Genomic DNA, 25,270 nt, shown 5'->3' on the forward strand with positions numbered 1-25,270 from the left:
AGTGAACACTCCTCAGGACACATTTTGGGGATTGACCTCTTCACTATCGAAGGATCTCCATCAGTATTTATTTATTTATTTATTTATTTATTTATTTATTTATTCATTGTATTTGTTAATACGCCCAAACCCTAAGATATCACGGCGTAGATCTGTCTCTCTCCCGCCCTCACACGCTCTCTTCGCAGAACCATTTCATCTGAAGCTCAGATGTGCTCTGAAGAAACCCAAAGAAATATGAACGCCCATCTTTATCAATTTACTGCATAAAAAAATGTTAAAAGCCCCTAAACACAATAAAGAGTACGCTTTCAAAGCTGGATATTTCTATAGGTGATACAATTGCTAAACCATTGCTGATATAATCTCTGTCAGAGCAATTAAGACATTTTTCACACCGTTCACCACTTTCCACATTGCTGTATTATGCTCTGACTCAAGCAGATCTTAGATAAAAATAATCTGGGGATAGTGCGTGCTAAGGTTCTTCTGTGTGCCGGCAATATGGACTGTGAGGATAACTCAGAGGCAATGGGCCTCATTATGACTCTGTCGCCCGGGAATGGGCAATTACCAGGCCATTACAGCCCCGGCAGACCCAGTAATTGCCCATTCCTGGACGCTGGAAAATATGACTCCCCATTCCCATTTAAGTCGTATTGGACTCAATGGGAATGGGGAGGTCGGATGCACTGGCACCATTCGTGAATGGTGCCGGTGCAACCGACATGGTCTGCTTGCGGGTGCCAGACCGCCCGACAGGTCTGACCTGGTGGCAGTGGTCGAAGTGGGCGGGAGCGGTCGGGAGCGGTGCTCCTCTACTTCTTTTAATTAAGTTTTACCGTTCCTATACTTTTATTTTAAAGAGAAACCGTTCCGGAATGGTTTTGTTTTAAAATAAAAGTGCGGGAAGCATTTGAAACTTGCACTTTCAGTGTAGTGCACTGGATGTTCTCTTAAAAAGCAGGTGCATGTGTTTTAGGGTTTGTATTGTGCATGTGAGGGGGTATGGCGATGGGGTTTGTGGGGAGTGGTGCAGGCCAGTAGGGAACATAGTTCCACTACCTCTTTTCGTACACTTCGACCACTGCCTGGCGGGCGAAAAAACACCCATTCGCAGACCTGGTAGTTTGCTGGTCCGGTAACAACGGTGCCGGCAAGCTTACTGGTACAATTGTTACTCGACTGGCAAACTCGTAATGAGGCCCAATGTGTCTGTCTTGGAAGCAAGACAATGCTGAGCAGCATCTAACCCGTTCCCGCGCTTAGAGCACGAAGGGAGGGCTACATGGTTGTCCCCCGAGGGAAATAAAGAGGCAGACACCACGTTAGAGAGAACATTTTTTTATTGTATGTGTAAAACGGGCTCATCAAATACCTGGACTGTACCAATCAGCCCACCATAGGGAGGCATGAAATGAAATAAGAAACAGAAAATTAACAAAACCTCCACTGCGCAGGAGTGGGTTGGGCAGGGGAGAGAATGCTGAAGGAGTTCTTAAGCAACCAATGGGGGAAAGAACAGTGGGTGGCGGGAGAGAAGTAACGAGGTGAAAAGCAACAGCTCTCTGGGAGGTCATGGCCTCCAGCGGACACCCAGGGCCTTACAACTTTAAAAAAAAACTGGGGCACCTATTCCAGCTGTGGCCCTGTACCTATCGTGGCCAGCAGTGCGTGTCCTGTGCAGCCCAGGCATCCACGGGGTCTTGTGAGCTGACGGTCTGCTCACGGGCCAGACCGGGCAGCCCACAATTGTGAACACCACCAGTGTGGGGCGGCCAAACCAGCTGGGCATTTTTCCAGGACCAGACGAGGTGGCCCCAGAAGGCTAGTCCTCACGGGCTACATTTGCCAGAGCGGCCCTAGCTGTGAAGAGGATGGATGATGAACATGAGGCAGTGAAGTAAAGCCTGGGTCACTGCAACCGTGTGGCCCGGCTGTAGAGCGGTGGTGCTCCGGCACGTTGGTCCGTCGCTGGCACCATGATGGCACAGAGAAGACCGGCTGCATGTCTCATATCACTCTCCTTGCATTAAAAGAGGAAAGAAATTAAGAGGCAGGCTTGTTCACTACTAGGCGTTCCCCAGATATGGTGTTCTGGTGCAAAACACTCTACATGTAGCATGGAACTTACCGAAAACATGGGTGATGGGTCACCACCTCTGCAGTAATTGCAGTGCCTGTGCCCAGAGTTTTTGCATGGGACTTTTCAATGGACTTAGAGGAAGTTCAGGAATTGCAATTGAGATAGCCCTATCCAATGTCATCTCGATGCGATGATAATTTAAAGAAGGAAACCCCTGAAGGAGTATGATATGATATATTTTATTTGTATCGCGCTCATACACACGTGTTTCAGAGCGTGACGAGGCAAGGAAGGGGAACAAGGGAGGACAACACATCAATCTTACTAGGACCAATGACATTGAGAATGCGTAAGCACAGGGGAGAGGGAAGGGGGAAAGAGCAAGGGAGAGGGTAGAGGTGGAAATTGCTGAGCAAGGGATAAAAACAACAAGGCATGTCTGATAAGTGCAGGTAAGGGGACTGTAGGGTTACAGATACAGACCCAAGTGCAAGGGTTGTCAGGAAGCAGTGCGGGTGTGTGGCTAAGTGGGCAGGGACCTGGGCCCGTAATCAGAGGATAGCCAGGTGCACGGAGCTGAAGTATACAGATCAGCAGGGGAGAGAAAGAGCGAAGGCAGAAGCAAAGAGGAAGGTCTTGAGGTGCTTCCGAAACCGGAGATGGTTCTCCTCAAGTATCAGAGTGGCAGGGAGGCTGTTCCAGATAGAGTCCCCAGCCGAGGAAAGAGATGTACCCCCAACTTGTTGTTTAGAGAAGTGACTGATCCTGAGGCAGTTGGAGGTGAAAGAGCAAAGAGCTTGTGTGGAAGGAATTTACGAAGGGAGAGTTGAAAGTATTTTGGACCCAGGCCCCAAAAAGCCTTGTGGACAATGCAGAGGGTTTGAATTTAACCCTTGCAGCCACTGGGAGCCAATGAAGAGATTTCAGTCCTGGAGAGATACGACCCTTGAGGCCAAGGCCAAGTCTCGCAGTCCTGTTCTGGATGAGTGGCAGAGGGCGGAGAGTAGAAGCAGGCAGATTTAGAAAGAGGCTGTTGCAGTAGTCTAGACTAGAGAGAACCAAAGCTCTAGAGACAATGAGCTTCTGGGGGGAGGAGAGAAAAGGAATAATTCCTCTGAGGAGGTGCAGTTGGTAGTTTGACTTTTCAGAGACGTCAGAGATGTGAGGAGAAAAGGAGAGTGTGGAATCGAAGATGACCCAGAGGTTCTTAGCCTCACAGGTGGTAGCAGGAAGAGGGCCAAGGGAGGCTGGCCAGAGAGAGACAGGGAAGGAGGGGGCAGGCATGCCAATGCGCACAATCTCTCTCTTACTGGCATTGAAGCAGAGATCATTGGCGACACACCACTCCTGGATGGCAGGCAGACAGTCAGGGATGAGGGAGGGAGGAAAGGTGGCACAGGGAAACCTGAAAACGAGCTGAGTTTTATCCGCATAGCAATGAAAGTTGAGGCAGAGAGTGGAAATGCAGTGGGCAAGGGGTGCCAGGTTTTGGTTGAACAGCCAGGGAGAGAGGTTAGACCCCTGGGGAACACCACAAGTAGAGATTGAGATGGAGTAAAGGAAGGATCCGAGTTTGACCTGGGAGGGTCGAACAGAGAGGAAAGAGGTCAGCAAGGCCAGGGCCTGATCGGTGATACCCAGGTTATCACAGAGACGGTTGAGCAGGATGTCATGGTTGACCATGTCAAATGCAGAGTAGGATGAGGACAGAGGGGCTGTTAGAGTCAAGGTTGGAAAGCAAGCCTTCACGGATGTTCAGGAGAGCAGTTTCTGTGCTTCTGGCAGCTCTGAAACCAGACTGATGATCATGGAGACAACCAACATAGTTGGTGTGAAGATTAAACTGGAAGATGGCCAGCTTTTCCAAGAGTTTTCCCAGAAAAGGAGTGATAGAAATCGGGCGATAGTTAGCCAGGCAGGATGGGTCGGCTGTGGGTTTTTTGAGAAGAGGGCGCACAAAGGAGTGCTTCAGAGGCGAGGGGAAGGCTCCAGAGGCAAAGGAATGGTTACAGAAGTCTGCCAGCACTGGAACAAGGGTGTCAATGTGGTCCTTAATGGTTTTGGATGAAAAGCACAGAACCTGTTTTGATGAGACTTTCATAGATCGGCTTGTCTGGACATCTCATCGGGGGAGAACAGAGGAAACGATGAGAAGCAGGGATAGGAGGCAGCTGCAGGGGGGCCAGAGGTATCAGAGAGAGATGAGGGGGGGAGGTGGGAGGGTGCACAGGATGTCAGGCGTTTTTGAGATTAAATGAGAGGTCAGGGCCATGCAAAGGGCCTGGGAGGCGACAGGAGAGGTAGAGACTGAAGCAGAGTTAACCAGCTCCTTGAAGATTTTAAAGAGTTCAGCCGAGTTGTAAGATGCCACAGAGACACAGGCTTGGATATGGGCTGTCTTCTTAGTATGGACAAGGAGCCGGTATTTCCTTTGGAGCAGGCGGCAGGCCAGTTTGGCAGAGGATGAACAAGAAGCCCACCATTTCCTCTCAGCCACCCTACACTTATGTTTAAGGGTAACTAGGTCAGAGTCGTACCAAGAGTTGCACTTGGCTTTCGGCTTCAAGCAGATCCTCATGACAGGGGCAAGAACATAAAGAGTATCAGAGATTTATATTACATTTTTAAAGCGCTCACACAGCCCACGGGCAATGAGGTGCAGTTACAGGAATTGTTTTTTTTTTGTTTTTTTTAGTTCCGTAATTGCTTTTTTTTGTCTAAGTTGCGTATTTATAACATGCTTAAACACCCAGAGGTTTCTAAGCGCGGACCCGGGGATCGACCCTGTATTTCTTCGCGTTGTCTTGTTTCCAAGGCGCACATGTTGCAGCTGAGCTATCCTCCCGGGATGGAAAGGGCTGTGTCAGGATGTGAGTCAGCCTGAAGTGGAGGAGGAGGAGAGAAAGTAGTAGCGAAAGCCTCAACTGACACACGCTTCATGGGTTGGATGACCTAGAAGGTAGGTGGAAGTTTTGGAGTTGGCTTGGCCTGAGGGGTGGAAAGGGAGAGATGAGTGGAAAGGAGAGAGTGATCGCTCCAGGAGAGAGGAGTGGTTAGAGGGATAGAGAAAGGGAGGTCTGAAGAGATCAGGACATCCAGAGTGTGTCATGCAGAGTGAGTCAGGCCGGAGGGGATAAAAGAAAGAGAGAATGAGTCGCAGATGTCGCGAAAGAGTCCAGATGAGGAACAGGAAGCATCCAGATGGATGTTGAAGTCTCCAAGAAGGAGGAGTTGAATGGACGAGGCCAGGAGGGAGGACGAAAGGTCCGCCCACTCGGAGAGGAAGGAGAAGATCCGACCAGGTGGCCGAAAGACAGTAGCCATGGCAAGAGAATGGCCAGGAGAGAAAGAATGTCTACAGACAAGACATTCAAAAGAAGAGTAGACCTGCATAGGAATTACAGAGGCAAGTAACCACTCCGGGAAGATCAGGGCTACAAACCCTCCGGACCGGGTGGATCTGGGTGCCGAGAGGATCTTGTAGCCATCAGGGAGGAGAGTGTCAAAGCTTGTGACAGAGCTGGCCATGAACCATGTCTCTGTGAGACCGAGGACATGGAGGTCAAGTTCTTCCAGGAGGCGGCAGATGTCAGAGGACTGTTTGACAGCTTAGCGAGAATTGAGAGTGGAAATATGGAGAAGGTTGCCATCCTTGAAGGACTTCCGGGGATGCATACAAATCTGAGGTACACCCTGCGGAGATGTAGAAGGAGCCTGAGGGGGGGCAGATGAGGAAGGAGGAGATGGCAAGGTAGCCAAGGAGGAGGCAGCGGGGGAGGCAACGAAGCCAAAAAAGGGAGAAAAGGGACAGCAGGAGAAGAAAGGAAGTTGATGAAGCATGGGAAGCTTTTGTCAAAGAGGAGGAGGTTGGCCTGAGGAGCTTGGACCATGATGGTGCCATTAAGATAGACATTAATCATGACCTTAGAGGAATGGAAGGGGTCCAGGAGTGCCTCCCAACGAGTGCCACCATTAATCAGTGAGGAAGAGAAAGGAGAGAGCACAGAGACCATATGAGGAATCCAATGGTCCAGCGAAGGAATGACAAAGAGGATGTCAGTGAGGGTCTGTCTGAAGGAAGTGCTGGAGTAGGTGTCAGCAATAGGGAGACCCTGTTTAGAGGCCAAGATATCCTTTTTGAACTTCTTCCTGCCAGACTTAGTGTAGTGACAAGGGTAGGATAGTCAATGGAGAAACAGTTGGGAAATATGGGAGAGACAGAGAGCGCCATAGATGTCATGAAGGAGTGGGAAGAAAGGAGAGAAAAGCGGAGGGAGGGTGGGGGGTGGACAAAATGTGGGGAAAAATCAGGAAGGGGTACTGGGCACAGCTACATTCAGAAAAACAGCAATGCAACTAACAGCTAAGTTTAAGAGAGCAGCAAAGATGGCAGGAGCTAAATTCAAAATAGCTGCAAAGTTACAAGCAGTTAAGTTCAAAACAGCGGCAAATGTTACCAACAGCTCACTTAAAGAAAGCAGTAGATGGCACAAACAGCTAAGTTCAAGAAAGCAGCAAAGATGGCAGTGGCTAAATTCAAAATAGCAGCAAAGTTACCAGCATCTAAGTGCAACACAGCAGCAACATGTTACTAAAAGCTAACTTCACGAAAGCAGTAGATGGCACAAACAGCTAAGCTCAAGAAAGCATCAAAGATGGCAGCAGCCAAATTCAAATTAGCAGCAAATTTACCAGCAGCCAAGTTAAACACAGCGGCAGTATAATGCAGTATGAGGAGAAGCTCGACGGGTGAACTGATGACACCATAAAAAGTATGCATGACGTCTCGAGACACTGGCTGAACATAATGAATGGATCCTAGAAGGCTAATGGTGAATTAAAGAATCAAGTGAACTCTCAAGCATAAAAGAAAAAGATTACACATGCACGAAGTGCTGCAGAAAAACAGCTGTTCAACACAAATGTACAAATGCTGAAAAGCAAGGTAGATTAAGTCACCATAGAAACTAGCTATGAGTAGTGAATAGAATGCAGGAGAAGCCACCATTGTATAGAAACTGGACATTGGTATCATGAATTTTTAGGCCAGGACCCATGGAGCTGGAATCGAAAACTGTGTTGCAGCAAGAATCATAGGCTTGTGAAGCTACATGGCAAGGCTGCCTGGCTTGGAGTCAAGATTCAAGAAGCAAGGTCAGCTATCTATTCTGAAGAAGAACGAGTATGTGGAGGATGAACCCTCTTGCATTAAGGTGCAAGATAGAACACAAAGGATGCCAAACTTCAATTCACTTGGAGCATTTAAAAGCTGCAAAATGGACCAAATCATGGTCTCCCGTCATGTGGGCCAAGGATGGAAATAGGGCTTGAACTTGAAGTTCCAGACACGATAGCAAGTGACCTCATTCCTGTGCATTATCAAAGACAAGGATACTCTGCAAGGCAAAGTACACAGACAATTTCATGGCAGAAGGCGTGGGCGGTGAGAGATGCTGGGCTAATTGGGTGGTGAGGTAGTTTCATGTCCTATCTTCCTGCACCTGGATCTGGGCTTATGTGCTGCTAAATGAACAGAATGTTCCAGACATAGTACACACGTGCCAAACAATTATATCAGTCCATATAAGGAACAACCTTATAGTTTGAAAACCAATGAGAAACAATGTATCTAATGTTTTTGAAAAAACATTTTGGGAGGTATGCAAAAGTTGTCCACCTAATAACGGGCAGACAATAACAATCCTAGCTCCTATAGAAATGCATACTTAGCTGTGTTCCTTAACCAATTCCAAACCATGATAGGTTGTTCACTATTGCCACGTAGTATGACATCATTCTGACACATTATCTAGTATAAGGACTGTATTTTGTGTGAAGATCATTGAGAGACAGAGCATGTATCTGTTGATGTTCGTTGCAACCTCCCTGTTTTAGATAACTGGTGTTCAAAGTGTACTTTTCCATCTTCCTGAGTTGGTTCCGTTATTTGGACTCAGAATGACTCTGGTGTAATCCCATCCATTCCATATGCACGTTCCTAAGCGCCATACACTCAAAGCGTTGAAAATACAAGATGGCACTTTGCTTGTGTATTTGACTAGTTGCTCAAGATGGCTACATGCAGTATTAATGCCATTTGTTGGAAGCATGGCGTGTAGCTTGTCTGGTTGTAATGCGTTCATGGGAGTACAGACCTTGCATAGGGAATTTGTTTTCCAGGAACAACGCACACAGCAAATCTTTAGTGGCGATAGGAATTTAACTTCATGTTGAAATCCCTTTAGCTGTTTTAAGTTCATTGTGTGTTATACAACTAACAAGTCCATTTGTTTACAGAAGGTGCCCTGGGGGCTCAAATGGGAATGGGGACGTACCGGCTCCGGATCCCACGCAAGGGGAATTACCGGGCCCGCCTAGGTTGGAATGGCCTGGTAATTTCCCTTTCGCGGGACCCAGAGCCGGACCCGAGTTTGGGGGTAGCCATGCCGGTATAAACGGCATGGCTACCTCCAAGCTCGTAATGAAGCTCATTATCGCTATATAGAGCCCAATCCTGGCGATTTGCATAAAAGCAAAGAGCATTATAGGAACAACATAATGGCCACACTTGTAAATGTTAAACATGTCTTATTCATTAAGAAAACTTGTTAAGCAAATAATGGACTTGTCTGTTTTGATTGGTCACAATTATCACCATACTAAAGAGATGTCTGTAAAAATGCAGGACATTTATACCAGATTGAACAGCTGCAAAACTATATGTGAGGCTTTCTGCAGTTTTTGTCTGCAGACTCCAGTACTTTGACGAATGGGTTGTGCTGTGGGAGCAGCCTGCACTACAAGGAGCAGAGCACTGTTAGAAGACTGCACTAATGCCGAGAATACGGAAAGTGGTCTTCTCGATGAGGCACAGGATAAGAATGGGTGGGAGCAGCCCGTGCTACAATGAGCAGGCTGCTTTTAGAATGCTTGGCACGAACGCGGAGTCTTCTGAAAGGAATAGGACAAAATGTCAGAAAAAAAATTACCGACCCCACCAAAAGACCTAAAACACACGCCACGAAAAGTTCTAACTACCAAAAGTTCAAACTTTTCGTGGTATGTGTTTTGGTGGGGTTGTTATAAAACATATATTTTTTTTAAAGACTGCAGGGGGCCAGGGGGTGTCCCCCTTAGCTCCCTGCCAGAACAACCCGCCCCCAAAAAAGCCGGGACCAGCGGGGGTGTCCCCTACAACACCCCGCTCAATATTGTATACAGTATAGTGAGCGGAGGTTGCGGGGGACACCTCCGTAGCACACCCCGAAAAAAAAAACAGGGGCTGCGAGGGTGTCCCCCGCAACACCCTACTCACTATACTATGCAATATATTGATCAGGGATTGCAGGGGAAAACCCTGCAGCTGCCCGAAAAAAAAAAAGAAAAAAGAAAGAAATGGACCCTGCGGTGCCGGTTCCCGATCACGTAAGTGAAAGGGAACTGGTGCTGCAGAGACACAGCGCATCTTAAAAGGTAAGTAGGGTGTGGGTATGTTGGGGGTGTGGGTGGGGGTGTGTTGTGGGTGTGGGTGGGGCTGTAAGTTTGTAGGGTTTTGAAATGGATGTTCGCATGGGAAATGTACGAACATTTTGTAGTGCGTAAATTTCCCATGCAAACATTTCCGTTGTGGGTTATTCTGCCTCGGAAATTTCACGTAGATCCTTCTGAAAGCGTTCTGCTGAATGAGGCATGCGAGAGTGTGCCTGGGACCCCCTGGGTCTGGAGGACATTGCAGGGCTCTGGCAAGACATTTCTTGCCGGATCGCCGATTCTTCATGGTCTGGCCCATTTCCTGCACTGCAAACATGGAGATTTAACTAATTTATGGAGCTCACATCAGAAATTCTTCTGGAATAGCTTGAATTCAAAGAAACTATAAAGCGAGGGATCATCATTAGGGTGGGGGTCATTATATCCTAAAGAGTGATATAGGTAAGTAGCATCAACAGCCCATGTTGCAAAGAGAAGCTATGAGTACTGACCTTTCCTTTATTTAGCCCAGGACCTGAAAGTACTTTTTTTTAAACAAAGTTATTTAGATCTGGCTGCAGTGGCATACAGTTGTAGCTTTTGTACAGTGGTAACCTAATCAGTTCACTTCATCCCCATGTTTCCCCTCTCCTCCCCCTCGCCCTTGAGCTTGAACTGGTCTTTTGCTTCCTTTCCTCTGGGTCCGTTCCTCTTTGCAGGCCCTTCCATCTGTTGCTAGGTCCATAGCGTAAGTCTCGCCTGCCGTGGCTGGAAGGTCTGGGCCGGGATGGTCTTCTCGTATTCCAGGACCGGGTCCCAGCAATCTGTGAAGCGATGTAGTGTCCCTTCTTTGGCGGCGGTGACTTTTTCGGCTACAAGTAGGTCCCAGATCTTGGCCCACCAAGATCCACTTTCGGACTCTGAGCATGCTAGCAATGCCACTACTTACTCGGCATGCTTGCCAAGGACCTGGTATCTTCCACACAGTGTCCTTGAAAGATCATAACAAACCAAGGTTATCGAAGGACTGAAGCACTCAAGAAGTCGACTTTTACATGTTTCCTCAAGCCCCACGGCCTTGGGAACGCAAGACCATGGCACTGCCACAGAACCTTAAGACTTGACTTCCTGTCCTAAAGCCAAGAAATGGGAGGCTATTCAACTGAGAATCCCCTGTTACCTCAGCAAATACACAGTACTTCGCAAAAGGCTGAAGGGTGCCAGTTAAGCTGCTCTCATTTGCTTGCTACAGTTTTCATCCCTTTTACCCTGGAGGACTGGTGGCAAGAAGCTGCTCGCGTCCAATCTTTCGGCTGCCTTGATCCGTCCCTGAAAGAAGAACCCCTTGAGGATCCGCTCCTGATCCTAAAAGGGCCCCCAGACTTAAGGTCTCTGGGATAAAAAAAAGGCTTAATGAATTGACCGGCATGAACATCATCTGCGGGATGGAGTGAACACTCCTCAGGACACATTTTGGGGATTGACCTCTTCACTATCGAAGGATCTCCATCAGTATTTATTTATTTATTTATTTATTCATTGTATTTGTTAATACGCCCAAACCCTAAGATATCACGGCGTAGATCTGTCTCTCTCCCGCCCTCACACGCTCTCTTCGCAGAACCATTTCATCTGAAGCTCAGATGTGCTCTGAAGAAACCCAAAGAAATATGAACGCCCATCTTTATCAATTTACTGCATAAAAAAAATTTAAAAGCCCCTATACACAATAGAGAGTACGGTTTCAAAGCTGGATATTTCTATAGGTGATACAATTGCTAACACCATTGCTGATATAATCTCTGTCAGAGCAATTAAGACATTTTTCACACCGTTCACCACTTTCCACATTGCTGTATTATGCTCTGACTCAAGCAGATCTTAGATAAAAATAATCTGGGGATAGTGCGTGCTAAGGTTCTTCAGTGTGCCGGGAATATGGACTGGGAGGATAACTCAGAGGCAATGGGCCTCATTATGACTCTGTCGCCCGGGAATGGGCAATTACCAGGGCATTACAGCCCCGGCAGACCCAGTAATTGCCCATTCCTGGACGCTGGAAAATATGACTCCCCATTCCCATTTAAGTCGCATTGGACTCAATGGGAATGGGGAGGTCGGATGCACTGGCACCATTCGTGAATGGTGCCGGTGCAACCGACATGGTCTGCTTGTGGGTGCCGGACCGCCCGACAGGTCTGACCTGGTGGCAGTGGTCGAAGTGGGCGGGAGCGGTCGGGAGCGGTGCTCCTCTACTTCTTTTAATTAAGTTTTACCGTTCCTATACTTTTATTTTAAAGAGAAACCGTTCCGGAATGGTTTTGTTTTAAAATAAAAGTGTGGGAAGCATTTGAAACTTGCACTTTCAGTGCAGTGCACTGGATGTTCTCTTAAAAAGCAGGTGCATGTGTTTTAGGGTTTGTATTGTGCATGTGAGGGGGTATGGCGATGGGGTTTGTGGGGAGTGGTGCAGGCCAGTAGGGAACATAGTTCCACTACCTCTTTTCTTACACTTCGACCACTGCCTGGCGGGCGAAAAAACACCCATTCGCAGACCTCGTAGTTTGCTGGTCCGGTAACAACGGTACCGGACAGCTTACTGGTACAATTGTTACTGGACTGGCAAACTCACAATGAGGCCCAATGTGTCTGTCTTGGAAGCAAGACAATGCTGAGCAGCATCTAACCCGTTCCCGCGCTTAGAGCACGAAGGGAGGGCTACATGGTTGTCCCCCGAGGGAAATAAAGAGGCAGACACCACGTTAGAGAGAACATTTTTTTATTGTATGTGTAAAACGGGCTCATCAAATACCTGGACTGTACCAATCAGCCCACCATAGGGAGGCATGAAATGAAATAAGAAACAGAAAATTAACAAAACCTCCACTGCGCAGGAGTGGGTTGGGCAGGGGAGAGAATGCTGAAGGAGTTCTTAAGCAACCAATGGGGGAAAGAACAGTGGGTGGCGGGAGAGAAGTAACGAGGTGAAAAGCAACAGCTCTCTGGGAGGTCATGGCCTCCAGCGGACACCCAGGGCCTTACAACTTTAAAAAAAAACTGGGGCACCTATTCCAGCTGTGGCCCTGTACCTATCGTGGCCAGCAGTGCGTGTCCTTTGCAGCCCAGGCATCCACGGGTCTTGTGAGCTGACGGTCTGCTCAGGGGCCAGACCGGGCAGCCCACAATTGTGAACACCACCAGTGTGGGGCGGCCAAACCAGCTGGGCATTTTTCCAGGACCAGACGAGGTGGCCCCAGAAGGCTAGTCTTCACGGGCTACATTTGCCAGAGCGGCCCTGGCTGTGAAGAGGATGGATGATGAACATGAGGCAGTGAAGTAAAGCTTGGGTCACTGCAACCGTGTGGCCCGGCTGTAGAGCGGTGGTGCTCCGGCACGTTGGTCCGTCGCTGGCACCATGATGGCACAGAGAAGACCGGCTGCATGTCTCATATCACTCTCCTTGCATTAAAAGAGGAAAGAAATTAAGAGGCAGGCTTGTTCACTACTAGGCGTTACCCAGATACGGTGTTCTGGTGCAAAACACTCTACATGTAGCATGGAACGTACCGAAAACATGGGTGATGGGTCACCACCTCTGCAGTAATTGCAGTGCCTGTGCCCAGAGTTTTTGCATGGGACTTTTCAATGGACTTAGAGGAAGTTCAGGAATTGCAATTCTACAAATGTGATTTATGTCATCAGATGCCTGTGCGACTTGCTGCATGTTGGTATGACCACGAGAAAAGTATCCATCAGGATAAATGAACATCGCAGCAGGATACTCAAGGGCAGGGCAACAGCACATCTCGTGTAGCAATTTATAGAAAAGTAACGCAGTCCAGAGCAGTTTAGATGGTTAGTCTAGACCAACTTAAACCAGATCACTACGATTGCTCCATGGCATCCCATTTATTTAAACTGGAGCAGACCTGGATTCTTCGTCTTAAAACTCATATTTGTTGTCTAAATGATGACCTACATTGGGCTACTTTGTTACAGTGAGAGGATACACATTTAGTAGCTTTATGGTCATTTTGTTTACCCATATGAAGTATTCTAGTGATATTACTTGTGCTCCGCGTACTGACTGAATCGGTAACTTCCCAACAATTTGTATGAGTGTCATAAACAGATTTGTCCTCACTGTGTTCCATATCAATGTTTTTTTGTACTTCTTCTAGTTGGCTTTTGCATCATCACGCAACGAATGTTATGAAGGTGTAGAGGAGCAACTGTGTACATCTGCAGGTGATCCCACCCCCCTTACCGCCTGTGTATTGGAGACATGAGATCGTGCCGTGCTAACACCAGCCATAATACAAATACCGCAGTGACTGTTTGAAAGAAGATACGATTGAGACAGCCCTATCCAATGTCCTCTCGATGCAATGATAATTTAAAGAAGGAAACCCCTGAAGGAGAATGATATGATATATTTTATTTGTATCGCGCTCATACACACGTGTTTCAGAGCGTGACGAGGCAAGGAAGGGGAACAAGGGAGGACAAAACATCAATCTTACTAGGACCAATGACATTGAGAATGCGTAAGCGCAGGGGAGAGGGAAGGGGGAAAGAGCAAGGGAGAGGGTAGAGGTGGAAATTGCTGAGCAAGGGATAAAAACAACAAGGCATGTCTGATAAGTGCAGGTAAGGGGACTGTAGGGTTACAGATACAGACCCAAGTGCAAGGGTTGTCAGGAAGCAGTGCGGGTGTGTGGCTAAGTGGGCAGGGACCTGGGCCCGTAATCAGAGGATAGCCAGGTGCACGGAGCTGAAGTATACAGATCAGCAGGGGAGAGAAAGAGCGAAGGCAGAAGCAAAGAGGAAGGTCTTGAGGTGCTTCCCGAACCGGAGATGGTTCTCCTCAAGTTTCAGAGTGACAGGGAGGCTGTTCCAGATAGAGTCCCCAGCCGAGGAAAGAGATGTACCACCAACTTGTTGTTTAGAGAAGTGACTGATCCTGAGGCAGTTGGAGGTGAAAGAGCAAAGAGCTTGTGTGGAAGGAATTTACGAAGGGAGAGTTGAAGGTATTTTGGACCCAGGCCCCAAAAAGCCTTGTGGACAATGCAGAGGGTCTGAATTTAACCCTTGCAGCCACTGGGAGCCAATGAAGAGATTTCAGTCCTGGAGAGATACGACCCTTGAGGCCAAGGCCAAGTCTCGCAGTCCTGTTCTGGATGAGTGGCAGAGGGCAGAGAGTAGAAGCAGGCAGATTTAGAAAGAGGCTGTTGCAGTAGTCTAGACTAGAGAGAACCAAAACTCTAGAGACAATGAGCTTCTGGGGGAGGAGAGAAAAGGAATAATTCCTCTGAGGAGGTGCAGTTGGTAGTTTGACTTTTCAGAGACGTCAGAGATGTGAGGAGAAAAGGAGAGTGTGGAATCGAAGATGACCCAGAGGTTCTTAGCCTCACAGGTGGTAGCAGGAAGAGGGCCAAGGGAGGCTGGCCAGAGAGAGACAGGGAAGGAGGGGGCAGGCATGCCAATGCGCACAATCTCTCTCTTACTGGCATTGAAGCAGAGATCATTGGCGACACACCACTCCTGGATGGCAGGCAGACAGTCAGGGATGAGGGAGGGAGAAGAGGTGGCACAGGGAAACCTGAAAACGAGCTGAGTTTTATCCGCATAGCAATGAAAGTTGAAGCGGAGAGTGGAAATGCAGTGGGCAAGGGGTGCCAGGTTTTGGTTGAACAGCCAGGGAGAGAGGTTAGACCCCTGGGGAACACCACAAGTAGAGATTGAGATGGAGTAAAGGAAGGATCCGAGTTTGACCTGGGAGGGTCGATCAGAGAGGAAAGAGGTCAGCAAGGCCAGGGCCTGATCGGTGATACCCAGGTTATCACAGAGACGGTTGAGCAGGATGTCATGGTTGACCATGTCAAATGCAGAGTAGGATGAGGACAGAGGGGCTGTTAGAGTCAAGGTTGGAAAGCAAGCCTTCACGGATGTTCAGGAGAGCAGTTTCTGTGCTTCTGGCAGCTCTGAAACCAGACTGATGATCATGGAGACAACCAACATAGTCGGTGTGAAGATTAAACTGGAAGATGGCCAGCTTTTCCAAGAGTTTTCCCAGAAAAGGAGTGATAGAAATCGGGCGATAGTTAGCCAGGCAGGATGGGTCGGCTGTGGGTTTTTTGAGAAGAGGGCGCACAAGGGAGTGCTTCAGAGGCGAGGGGAAGGCTCCAGAGGCAAAGGAATGGTTACAGAAGTCTGCCAGCACTGGAGCAAGTGTGTCAATGTGGTCCTTAATGGTTTTGGATGAAAAGCACAGAACCTGTTTTGATGAGACTTTCATAGATCGGCTTGTCTGGACATCTCATCAGGGGAGAACAGAGGAAACGATGAGAAGCAGGGATGGGAGGCAGCTGCAGGGGGGCCAGAGGTATCAGAGAGAGATGAGGAGGGGAGGTGGGAGGGTGCACAGGATGTCAGGCGTTTTTGAGATTAAATGAGAGGTCAGGGCCATGCAAAGGGCCTGGGAGGTGACAGGAGAGGTAGAGACTGAAGCAGAGTTGGCCAGCTCCTGGAAGATTTTAAAGAGTTCGGCCAAGTTGTTAGATGCCACAGAGACACAGGATTGGATATGGGCTGTCTTCTTAGTATGGACAAGGAGCCGGTATTTCCTTTGGAGCAGGCGGCAGGCCAGTTTGGCAGAGGATGAACAAGAAGCCCACCATTTCCTCTCAGCCACCCTACACTTATGTTTAAGGGTAACTAGGTCAGAGTCGTACCAAGAGTTGCACTTGGCTTTCAGCTTCAAGCAGATCCTCATGACAGGGGCAAGAACATAAAGAGTATCAGAGATTTATATTACATTTTTAAAGCGCTCACACAGCCCACGGGCAATGAGGTGCTGTTGCAGGAATTGTTTTTTTTGTTGTTTTTTTTAGTTCCGTAATTGCTTTTTTTTGCCTTAGTTGCGTATTTATAACATGCTTAAACACCCAGAGGTTTCTAAGCGTGGACCCGGGGATCGACCCTGTATTTCTTCGCGTTGTCTTGCTTCCAAGGCGAACATGTTGCAGCTGAGCTATCCTCCCGGGATGGAAAGGGTTGTGTCAGGATGTGAATCAGCCTGAAGTGGAGGAGGAGGAGAGAAAGTAGTAGCGAAAGCCTCAACTGACACACGCTTCATGGGTTGGATGACCTAGAAGGTAGGTGGAAGTTTTGGAGTTCGCTTGGCCTGAGGGGTGGAAAGGGAGAGATGAGAGGAAAGGAGAGAGTGATCGCTCCAAGAGAGAGGAGTGGTTAGAGGGATAGAGAGGGGGAGGTCTGAAGAGATCAGGACATCCAGAGTGTGTCATGCATAGTGAGTCAGGCCAGAGGGGATAAAAGAAAGAGAGAATGAGTCGCAGATGTTGCGAAAGAGTCCAGATGAGGAACAGGAAGCATCCAGATGGATGTTGAAGTCTCCAAGAAGGAGGAGTTGAATGGACGAGGCCAGGAGGGAGGATGAAAGGTCCGCCCACTCGGAGAGGAAGGAGGAGATCCGACCAGGTGGCCGAAAGACAGTAGCCATGGTAAGAGAGTGGCCAGGAGAGAAAGAATGTCTACAGACAAGACATTCAAAGGAAGAGTAGACCTGCATAGGAATTACAGAGGCAAGTAACCACTCCGGGAAGATCAGGGCTACAACCCCTCCGGACCGGGTGGATCTGGGTGCCGAGAGGATCTTGTAGCCATCAGGGAGGAGAGTGTCAAAGCTTGTGACAGAGCTGGCCATGAACCATATCTCTGTGAGACCGAGGACATGGAGGTCAAGTTCTTCCAGGAGGCGGCAGATGTCAGAGGACTGTTTGACAGCTTAACGAGAATTGAGAGTGGAAATATGGAGAAGGTTGCCATCCTTGAAGGACTTCCGGGGATGCATACAAATCTGAGGTACACCCTGCGGAGGTGTAGAAGGAGCCTGAGGGGGGGCAGATGAGGAAGGAGGAGATGGCAAGGTAGCCAAGGAGGAGGCAGCGGGGGATGCAAGGAAGCCAAAAAAGGGAGAAAAGGGACAGCAGGAGAAGAAAGGAAGTTGATGAGGCATGGGAAGCTTTTGTCAAAGAGGAGGAGGTTGGCCTGAGGAGCTTGGACCATGATGGTGCCATTAAGATAGACATTAATCATGACCTTAGAGGAATGGAAGGGGTCCAGGAGTGCCTCCCAACGAGTGCCACCATTAATCAGTGAGGAAGAGAAAGGAGAGAGCACAGAGACCATATGAGGAGTCCAATGGTCCAGCAAAGGAATGACAAAGAGGATGTCAGTGAGGGTCTGTCTGAAGGAAGTGCTGGAGTAGGTGTCAGCAATAGGGAGACCCTGTTTAGAGGCCAAGATATCCTTTTTGAACTTCTTCCTGCCAGACTTAGTGTAGTGAGAAGGGTAGGATAGTCAATGGAGAAACAGTTGGGAAATATGGGAGAGACAGAGAGCGCCATAGATGTCATGAAGGAGTGGGAAGAAAGGAGAGAAATGCGGAGGGAGGGTGGGGGGTGGACAAGGTGTGGGGAAAAATCAGGAAGGGGTACTGGGCACAGCTACATTCAGAAAAACAGCAATGCAACTAACAGCTAAGTTTAAGAGAGCAGCAAAGATGGCGGGAGCTAAATTCAAAATAGCTGCAAAGTTACAAGCAGTTAAGTTCAAAACAGCGGCAAATGTTACCAACAGCTCACTTCATGAAAGCAGTAGATGGCACAAACAGCTAAGTTCAAAAAAGCAGCAAAGATGGCAGTAGCTAAATTCAAAATAGCAGCAAAGTTACCAGCAGCTAAGTTCAACACAGCAGCAACATGTTACTAAAAGCTAACTTCACGAAAGCAGTAGATGGCACAAACAGCTAAGCTCAAGAAAGCATCAAAGATGGCAGCAGCTAAATTCAAATTAGCAGCAAATTTACCAGCAGCCAAGTTAAACACAGCGGCAGTATAATGCAGTATGAGGAGAAGCTCGACGGGTGAACTGATGACACCATAAAAAGTATGCATGACGTCTCGAGACACTGGCTGAACATAATGAATGGATCCTAGAAGGCTAATGGTGAATTAAAGAATCAAGTGAACTCTCAAGCATAAAAGAAAAAGATTACACATGCACGAAGTGCTGCAGAAAAACAGCTGTTCAACACAAATGTACAAATGCTGAAAAGCAAGGTAGATTAAGTCACCATAGAAACTAGCTATGTGTAGTGAATAGAATGCAGGAGAAGCCACCATTGTATAGAAACTGGACATTGGTATCATGAATTTTTAGGCCAGGACCCATGGAGCTGGAATCGAAAACTGTGTTGCAGCAAGAATAATAGGCTTGTGAAGCTACATGGCAAGGCTGCCTGGCTTGGAGTCAAGATTCAAGAAGCAAGGTCAGCTATCTATTCTGAAGAAGAACGAGTATGTGGAGGATGAACCCTCTTGCATTAAGGTGCAAGATAGAACACAAAGGATGCCAAACTTCAATTCACTTGGAGCATATAAAAGCTGCAAAATGGACCAAATCATGGTCTCCCGTCATGTGAGCCAAGGATGGAAATAGAGCTTGAACTTGAAGTTCCAGACACGATAGCAAGTGACCTCATTCCTGTGCATTATCAAAGACAAGGATACTCTGCAAAGCAAAGTACACAGACAATTTCATGGCAGAAGGCGTGGGCGGTGAGAGATGCTGGGCTAATTGGGTGGTGAGGTAGTTTCATGTCCTATCTTCCTGCACCTGGATCTGGGCTTATGTGCTGCTAAATGAACAGAATGTTCCAGACATAGTACACACGTGCCAAACAATTATATCAGTCCATATAAGGAACAACCTTATAGTTTGAAAACCAATGAGAAACAATGTATCTAATGTTTTTGAAAAAACATTTTGGGAGGTATGCAAAAGTTGTCCACCTAATAACGGGCAGACAATAACAATCCTAGCTCCTATAGAAATGCATACTTAGCTGTGTTCCTTAACCAATTCCAAACCATGATAGGTTGTTCACTATTGCCACGTAGTATGACATCATTCTGACACATTATCTAGTATAAGGACTGTATTTTGTGTGAAGATCATTGAGAGACAGAGCATGTATCTGTTGATGTTCGTTGCAACCTCCCTGTTTTAGATAACTGGTGTTCAAAGTGTACTTTTCCATCTCCTGAGTTGGTTCCGTTATTTGGACTCAGAATGACTCTGGTGTAATCCCATCCATTCCATATGCACGTTCCTAAGCGCCATACACTCAAAGCGTTGAAAATACAAGATGGCACTTTGCTTGTGTATTTGACTAGTTGCTCAAGATGGCTACATGCAGTATTAATGCCATTTGTTGGAAGCATGGCGTGTAGCTTGTCTGGTTGTAATGCGTTCATGGGAGTACAGACCTTGCATAGGGAATTTGTTTTCCAGGAACAACGCACACAGCAAATCTTTAGTGGCGATAGGAATTTAACTTCATGTTGAAATCCCTTTAGCTGTTTTAAGTTCATTGTGTGTTATACAACTAACAAGTCCATTTGTTTACAGAAGGTGCCCTGGGGGCTCAAATGGGAATGGGGACGTACCGGCTCCGGATCCCACGCAAGGGGAATTACCGGGCCCGCCTAGGTTGGAATGGCCTGGTAATTTCCCTTTCGCGGGACCCAGAGCCGGACCCGAGTTTGGGGGTAGCCATGCCGGTATAAACGGCATGGCTACCTCCAACCTCGTAATGAAGCTCATTATCGCTATATAGAGCCCAATCCTGGCGATTTGCATAAAAGCAAAGAGCATTATAGGAACAACATAATGGCCACACTTGTAAATGTTAAACATGTCTTATTCATTAAGAAAACTTGTTAAGCAAATAATGGACTTGTCTGTTTTGATTGGTCACAATTATCACCATACTAAAGAGATGTCTGTAAAAATGCAGGACATTTATACCAGATTGAACAGCTGCAAAACTATATGTGAGGCTTTCTGCAGTTTTTGTCTGCAGACTCCAGTACTTTGACGAATGGGTTGTGCTGTGGGAGCAGCCTGCACTACAAGGAGCAGAGCACTGTTAGAAGACTGCACTAATGCCGAGAATACGGAAAGTGGTCTTCTCGATGAGGCACAGGATAAGAATGGGTGGGAGCAGCCCGTGCTACAATGAGCAGGCTGCTTTTAGAATGCTCGGCACGAACGCGGAGTCTTCTGAAAGGAATAGGACAAAATGTCAGAAAAAAAATTACCGACCCCACCAAAAGACCTAAAACACACGCCACGAAAAGTTCTAACTACCAAAAGTTCAAACTTTTCGTGGTATGTGTTTTGGTGGGGTTGTTATAAAACATATATTTTTTTTAAAGACTGCAGGGGGCCAGGGGGTGTCCCCCTTAGCTCCCTGCCAGAACAACCCGCCCCCAAAAAAGCCGGGACCAGCGGGGGTGTCCCCTACAACACCCCGCTCAATATTGTATACAGTATAGTGAGCGGAGGTTGCGGGGGACACCTCCGTAGCACACCCCGAAAAAAAAAACAGGGGCTGCGAGGGTGTCCCCCGCAACACCCTACTCACTATACTATGCAATATATTGATCAGGGATTGCAGGGGAAAACCCTGCAGCTGCCCGAAAAAAAAAAAGAAAAAAGAAAGAAATGGACCCTGCGGTGCCGGTTCCCGATGACGTAAGTGAAAGGGAACTGGTGCTGCAGAGACACAGCGCATCTTAAAAGGTAAGTAGGGTGTGGGTATGTTGGGGGTGTGGGTGGGGGTGTGTTGTGGGTGTGGGTGGGGCTGTAAGTTTGTAGGGTTTTGAAATGGATGTTCGCATGGGAAATGTACGAACATTTTGTAGTGCGTAAATTTCCCATGCAAACATTTCCGTTGTGGGTTATTCTGCCTCGGAAATTTCACGTAGATCCTTCTGAAAGCGTTCTGCTGAATGAGGCATGCGAGAGTGTGCCTGGGACCCCCTGGGTCTGGAGGACATTGCAGGGCTCTGGCAAGACATTTCTTGCCGGATCGCCGATTCTTCATGGTCTGGCCCATTTCCTGCACTGCAAACATGGAGATTTAACTAATTTATGGAGCTCACATCAGAAATTCTTCTGGAATAGCTTGAATTCAAAGAAACTATAAAGCGAGGGATCATCATTAGGGTGGGGGTCATTATATCCTAAAGAGTGATATAGGTAAGTAGCATCAACAGCCCATGTTGCAAAGAGAAGCTATGAGTACTGACCTTTCCTTTATTTAGCCCAGGACCTGAAAGTACTTTTTTTTAAACAAAGTTATTTAGATCTGGCTGCAGTGGCATACAGTTGTAGCTTTTGTACAGTGGTAACCTAATCAGTTCACTTCATCCCCATGTTTCCCCTCTCCTCCCCCTCGCCCTTGAGCTTGAACTGGTCTTTTGCTTCCTTTCCTCTGGGTCCGTTCCTCTTTGCAGGCCCTTCCATCTGTTGCTAGGTCCATAGCGTAAGTCTCGCCTGCCGTGGCTGGAAGGTCTGGGCCGGGATGGTCTTCTCGTATTCCAGGACCGGGTCCCAGCAATCTGTGAAGCGATGTAGTGTCCCTTCTTTGGCGGCGGTGACTTTTTCGGCTACAAGTAGGTCCCAGATCTTGGCCCACCAAGATCCACTTTCGGACTCTGAGCATGCTAGCAATGCCACTACTTACTCGGCATGCTTGCCAAGGACCTGGTATCTTCCACACAGTGTCCTTGAAAGATCATAACAAACCAAGGTTATCGAAGGACTGAAGCACTCAAGAAGTCGACTTTTACATGTTTCCTCAAGCCCCACGGCCTTGGGAACGCAAGACCATGGCACTGCCACAGAACCTTAAGACTTGACTTCCTGTCCTAAAGCCAAGAAATGGGAGGCTATTCAACTGAGAATCCCCTGTTACCTCAGCAAATACACAGTACTTCGCAAAAGGCTGAAGGGTGCCAGTTAAGCTGCTCTCATTTGCTTGCTACAGTTTTCATCCCTTTTACCCTGGAGGACTGGTGGCAAGAAGCTGCTCGCGTCCAATCTTTCGGCTGCCTTGATCCGTCCCTGAAAGAAGAACCCCTTGAGGATCCGCTCCTGATCCTAAAAGGGCCCCCAGACTTAAGGTCTCTGGGATAAAAAAAAGGCTTAATGAATTGACCGGCATGAACATCATCTGCGGGATGGAGTGAACACTCCTCAGGACACATTTTGGGGATTGACCTCTTCACTATCGAAGGATCTCCATCAGTATTTATTTATTTATTTATTTATTCATTGTATTTGTTAATACGCCCAAACCCTAAGATATCACGGCGTAGATCTGTCTCTCTCCCGCCCTCACACGCTCTCTTCGCAGAACCATTTCATCTGAAGCTCAGATGTGCTCTGAAGAAACCCAAAGAAATATGAACGCCCATCTTTATCAATTTACTGCATAAAAAAAATTTAAAAGCCCCTATACACAATAGAGAGTACGGTTTCAAAGCTGGATATTTCTATAGGTGATACAATTGCTAACACCATTGCTGATATAATCTCTGTCAGAGCAATTAAGACATTTTTCACACCGTTCACCACTTTCCACATTGCTGTATTATGCTCTGACTCAAGCAGATCTTAGATAAAAATAATCTGGGGATAGTGCGTGCTAAGGTTCTTCAGTGTGCCGGGAATATGGACTGGGAGGATAACTCAGAGGCAATGGGCCTCATTATGACTCTGTCGCCCGGGAATGGGCAATTACCAGGGCATTACAGCCCCGGCAGACCCAGTAATTGCCCATTCCTGGACGCTGGAAAATATGACTCCCCATTCCCATTTAAGTCGCATTGGACTCAATGGGAATGGGGAGGTCGGATGCACTGGCACCATTCGTGAATGGTGCCGGTGCAACCGACATGGTCTGCTTGCGGGTGCCAGACCGCCCGACAGGTCTGACCTGGTGGCAGTGGTCGAAGTGGGCGGGAGCGGTCGGGAGCGGTGCTCCTCTACTTCTTTTAATTAAGTTTTACCGTTCCTATACTTTTATTTTAAAGAGAAACCGTTCCGGAATGGTTTTGTTTTAAAATAAAAGTGCGGGAAGCATTTGAAACTTGCACTTTCAGTGTAGTGCACTGGATGTTCTCTTAAAAAGCAGGTGCATGTGTTTTAGGGTTTGTATTGTGCATGTGAGGGGGTATGGCGATGGGGTTTGTGGGGAGTGGTGCAGGCCAGTAGGGAACATAGTTCCACTACCTCTTTTCGTACACTTCGACCACTGCCTGGCGGGCGAAAAAACACCCATTCGCAGACCTGGTAGTTTGCTGGTCCGGTAACAACGGTGCCGGCAAGCTTACTGGTACAATTGTTACTCGACTGGCAAACTCGTAATGAGGCCCAATGTGTCTGTCTTGGAAGCAAGACAATGCTGAGCAGCATCTAACCCGTTCCCGCGCTTAGAGCACGAAGGGAGGGCTACATGGTTGTCCCCCGAGGGAAATAAAGAGGCAGACACCACGTTAGAGAGAACATTTTTTTATTGTATGTGTAAAACGGGCTCATCAAATACCTGGACTGTACCAATCAGCCCACCATAGGGAGGCATGAAATGAAATAAGAAACAGAAAATTAACAAAACCTCCACTGCGCAGGAGTGGGTTGGGCAGGGGAGAGAATGCTGAAGGAGTTCTTAAGCAACCAATGGGGGAAAGAACAGTGGGTGGCGGGAGAGAAGTAACGAGGTGAAAAGCAACAGCTCTCTGGGAGGTCATGGCCTCCAGCGGACACCCAGGGCCTTACAACTTTAAAAAAAAACTGGGGCACCTATTCCAGCTGTGGCCCTGTACCTATCGTGGCCAGCAGTGCGTGTCCTGTGCAGCCCAGGCATCCACGGGGTCTTGTGAGCTGACGGTCTGCTCAGGGGCCAGACCGGGCAGCCCACAATTGTGAACACCACCAGTGTGGGGCGGCCAAACCAGCTGGGCATTTTTCCAGGACCAGACGAGGTGGCCCCAGAAGGCTAGTCCTCACGGGCTACATTTGCCAGAGCGGCCCTAGCTGTGAAGAGGATGGATGATGAACATGAGGCAGTGAAGTAAAGCCTGGGTCACTGCAACCGTGTGGCCCGGCTGTAGAGCGGTGGTGCTCCGGCACGTTGGTCCGTCGCTGGCACCATGATGGCACAGAAAAGACCGGCTGCATGTCTCATATCACTCTCCTTGCATTAAAAGAGGAAAGAAATTAAGAGGCAGGCTTGTTCACTACTAGGCGTTCCCCAGATATGGTGTTCTGGTGCAAAACACTCTACATGTAGCATGGAACTTACCGAAAACATGGGTGATGGGTCACCACCTCTGCAGTAATTGCAGTGCCTGTGCCCAGAGTTTTTGCATGGGACTTTTCAATGGACTTAGAGGAAGTTCAGGAATTGCAATTGAGATAGCCCTATCCAATGTCATCTCGATGCGATGATAATTTAAAGAAGGAAACCCCTGAAGGAGTATGATATGATATATTTTATTTGTATCGCGCTCATACACACGTGTTTCAGAGCGTGACGAGGCAAGGAAGGGGAACAAGGGAGGACAACACATCAATCTTACTAGGACCAATGACATTGAGAATGCGTAAGCGCAGGGGAGAGGGAAGGGGAAAGAGCAAGGGAGAGGGTAGAGGTGGAAATTGCTGAGCAAGGGATAAAAACAACAAGGCATGTCTGATAAGTGCAGGTAAGGGAACTGTAGGGTTACAGATACAGACCCAAGTGCAAGGGTTGTCAGGAAGCAGTGCGGGTGTGTGGCTAAG

The sequence above is a fragment of the Ambystoma mexicanum genome, chromosome 9 (assembly GCF_040938575.1).
Source record: "Ambystoma mexicanum isolate Mex_15411 chromosome 9, UKY_AmexF1_1, whole genome shotgun sequence".
NCBI classification, from domain to species: domain Eukaryota; kingdom Metazoa; phylum Chordata; class Amphibia; order Caudata; family Ambystomatidae; genus Ambystoma; species Ambystoma mexicanum.